The sequence below is a fragment of the Adiantum capillus-veneris genome, chromosome 29 (assembly GCF_014529385.1).
Source record: "Adiantum capillus-veneris isolate H3 chromosome 29, ASM1452938v2, whole genome shotgun sequence".
NCBI lineage: Eukaryota > Viridiplantae > Streptophyta > Polypodiopsida > Polypodiales > Pteridaceae > Adiantum > Adiantum capillus-veneris.
In genome coordinates this window covers 18,133,931-18,138,096 of record NC_140959.1, presented here as the reverse complement: position 1 = coordinate 18,138,096, position 4,166 = coordinate 18,133,931, and the positions used below count along the sequence as shown (strand labels likewise).

At 41.2% G+C, this 4,166-nt stretch overlaps 1 pseudogene; it reads right to left on the bottom strand.

Moving 5' to 3' along the window:
* Nucleotides 1-3,120: 3,120 nt before the first annotated feature.
* On the bottom strand, nucleotides 3,121-3,537 carry LOC147418844 (uncharacterized; annotated as a pseudogene).
* Nucleotides 3,538-4,166: the final 629 nt, after the last annotated feature.

Below are 4,166 nucleotides of genomic sequence, written 5' to 3'. Positions count from 1 at the left end.
AAGTCATCTCTTCTTCTCGATGCAAATGGATAGTCCTAATGTAGAGATAGCCTATGAAATATCTTCTAGAAAGGTTCGCTCAATGCTACTTCTTCCAGGACAACCAGGATGTGCTCCTCCATGGGTAGAAGAAGGAGACAATGTATTAGCTCTAAGAGATACTTCTCAATATGAAGTAGCAGTTGTGGTTGTAGTCAATATTGAAGATAAAAAGGTGTTTCTTTTTTGGCCAAACCTCCAAGAGCCTATGTGGATAGACATGAGCCAAATAGTTCGTCTTTTAACAACCACTTCCTAAAGCAAGGTATGCTTCTTATGCTCTATGATTTTCACTTGGCTTTGAGTTTGTAATAAGACCAAGGCTCACATTGTTCTTGTTTTTTTTGTAATTTTACTCCCAATTAATTTGCAGGTGCACAAGAAGAAACTCAAATGATTATTCAAAGGACACATAATTTTATGTGATGGAGTGCTCTTTGCTAGTCACGAAACAGAGAGATCTTGTGAAGAGATTGTATTGCAGCTCTCTTGAACATTTAGTATCTTCAAAATATTGTACTTCTTAACTTTTTAAGAGCATGTCTCCATGTTTCCAAGGTGTAACTGCTTTCATGTGTCTAATGTGACACATAGGCTGCTTTGACATGTAAGATGTAACAATCCCCATGCATAGTGCGGATTGAAATGCCTTTTGTTTTTTTCTAGTTATCTCCTATCATGAAAAATGTTTCTAAATGACTTGAAAGAAAGATATACATATTCAAGAGGAGCTCACAATATACAATGTCAATGGTTCTATGTATGTGAATGCATCCATGTGCACATACTTATATGTTTATCTATATGTACAAAATTGTGGTGAAGCAAGGAATATCCTTCCTCTAAGAAACATCATAAGTCCTACATGATTTGTGCAAATTGAAGTTGGAATGTTAGTTGAATAGTTGCATATCATATTGGTAATGGGGAGGTTCAAATAAAATTTTCAAGGTATTGTGTAAGCTATATACTCGTGAAACCACACATATCAACACTAAGAAAGTGTCAATAAGGGTTTCACAGCGCTAAATTTAGAGAACGACGTCAAACTTTGTAAACATTTTTAGTAAAGTATACCCATTAATTATGAGAATAACCTTGGCATTAAATTAGGAAGAACTAGAAGGGAGAGATATTGATTGAGATTGATGGCCAAACATCATGATTGTTCTAAAATATGGTGTGCCACTCAACGTGTTTTATTGGTTTATAGAACTTTAAGTACCAAGTAATTATGTTGCATATATAAAAAAAGAAATATATATAAAAATATGTTTTTAGACCAACATTATAAGATTAAATATTATTGTTGTATAATTGAAATCATTTTAAGAAATCATATTTTAATGCACCAAAAAATAACCTTATAGAGATGCACCAAAAAACTCTTCAAGGTTTTTGTATGTCCAAATTTGGGACAATGCACATATTTTAAAAGGGAGACTTGAAAGAGAACTTAACGTTTCCTTCCTTGGTGAGAATACATTTCCTAGGTAGGAATGCATTTCCCATGTGGGAGAAGTTACCCATATGCATTGACTTTCCCTCGTGGAATTATATTGTCCCATAATAGATATTGTTTTCCAAGTGGTAATGTATAAGCCCACATGGGCATTCCATCCAAAAAGGATTTCTTTAGTGAGAATATTTACTCCCTAATATCATGGGATTTTTACGTCCCATGGGTGAAAAACATATGGGAAAGTCCCAAAAACTTCTTAGCTAGCTAGCTGCTTGCTCATGGTCCCAAAACTCCCGACAATGTCCATTCCCGGATAGCGCTGGCTGCTCTTAGCCTCTGCCGTCCTTTTGCAGTCACCCCTTGCATCAACTAATCCTTGCCTGCATAAAGTTGCCACCCCATGCAGCTCACGATCGAGCCCCTCTGCTCCCCTCGGCCTTCTAGTGCAGTGCCTCCAACTCTGTCCTGGAGTACCGCCCCCTTTATAACCTCTGGCGCATCCGCGCCCCTCAAGCATACAGATCGTGTCTCCTCTGACACACCTTCCCATGCAAACTCCAGCACCTGATCTCCTTTCCCTTGCCCTCTAGCGTTGGCAACCCACACCCCTTTTTCTCTCTGCATGACCAAAGCGCAACACCCCCTGTAGCATTGCATGGTGTCCGCCACCCTCAGTTGGAAAAAATCGCAGTGAAAAATAAGTTCCCACTTTCTTAAAAAAAAAAAAACCTTAGCTAGGCCTGGTTTCACATGCTCGCAAACCACTAATGCGGGAAAAATTTGTTGTGGCATCCTTTCATATCATTAGCATGACAATCTTCTTACCGATGCTAAAAAAATCAGCCTTTCCTCCCCCGCCTTGCCACGCAAGCCCGAACTCTCCACCATTGTCTCCAAAGGCAAGGCTATAAAAACCCAAGTTGTACAGGGCATAGAGAGCTGCAAATTAAAACACTAATAGACTGCGCCCTTCAAGCACTTATAACCTTCCTCGACTGATCGAGCTTCAAAACTAACTTTAGCTTGCTAAAAGCCGCATTTGGCATACACATCACAACAGTAGAGTGTCCTGCATGTCCTGCAGACATCTCGATCAAAATCCCATATCATAAACCTCAGAGCACCTGTATCCAGCACTCCTTGTCCCGTTCACAACCTTTTGATATAAGCATTTGCTCCTGTCACGTATGATAGCAAAAAACACTTGCAGCTTCTACTAGCGAGTGCTCCATCCTTATGTATCTGTCTCTTAGTTGCACCAAATACGTGCTCAATGTCCATGTCATTTGCCTGCAAATTGACATGCCTGGGCTTCTTGCACTTCCATAGGCCGACCATCTTCAGTTGTACCATCATTGCCCAACCCCTCATTGAGCATTCATGCTCAACCACAACATTATTTAGACAAGAGATGATTGCATATGAGAAAATTGATATTTAGTATGTACATAAGCAATAGATAGAGAGAGAGAGATTTTATAAGCTGTAGAATCTCCCCGGATCAAATGGAAAGCCCCGAGCTTTCCCAAATGCTGTGTAGGCCCCTCCTGGGTCAAACTGATGGTTTTGAGCATTACCACCCATCTGTAAAACATATACAAACCATCTCCGCTTTGCACCTATAAATCTGTTCGCCAACCATGCATGTAGCTGTCTGCACCATAAACCTTTAACAACCTGGATCCACAAGCTTTCGTGGTACACTGAAATGAGTCTGTTCACCAACCTCCGAAGCATCTGCACCATACATCATTAGGCTCTTACCTGCTAGAGGGCTCTCTATAACATAATCTGCATCCAAAGAGCTTTGCAAACGGTACAAAAATGCTTGTAAAGCAACCTTCAAAAGTATACCTATCAACAACATGGCACCAACCTTCGACACCCAATCATCCTGAAGCAAAAGAGAGGGTTGCCCAACCCCCTGGTCCACACAAGGCATCTCTATACCTGTCTCATGCTGCTTTGTGAGCACCTCATCTACATGCATAATATCGTAAACATCATACCTTGAAGAAGTGGAGTCCGTCTCCCATGTGCTATCTCCATCGAAAGAGCTTCCACCACTTGACTCATGCTCTTTCCCTGTCCAAAATATGGAATTTTGTCCATCACTACTGCTTCAACCTTATCAATAAATCTCACTTGTCGGCCATGAGCACACTCCCCAGGCATTGGGCCATCCATAGCTGAATCTACCAACATATTTTCTTGGCTTGGAACCATCAGCACCTTTTCAACCAATGGATCTTTCTTGTCTCGCATCCGAGGCATAGAAATAACCCTATCTCTCTACAACCATAAATTCTTTGGCTCTTCTTGCATATGCAGACCCTCTAGTATCGGCTGTGCTTTTATCTCCTTCGCTTCGACTGGCTTCGAGACTATCGGATTGGACCATCCTTGCCTTGCTTGACGTTTCTTCAAGAGCTTCTTTGTGTGACCTTTTGCAAAGGCCACTGCCTCTGCATATGACACCGGTCCATACACTCATCATCCCCATCTCTCTCTCTCTCTCTCTCTCTCTCTCTCTCTCTCTCTCTCTCTCTCTCTCTCTCTCTCTCTCTCTCTACGCGTCCTAGTTCGCATCCAAAACTAGGTGGTGCCCCAAAATTGTGTAGGGTTAGGTTGCGGGTTTGTGTGTATGTTTGTTGTTTTTTCTCCA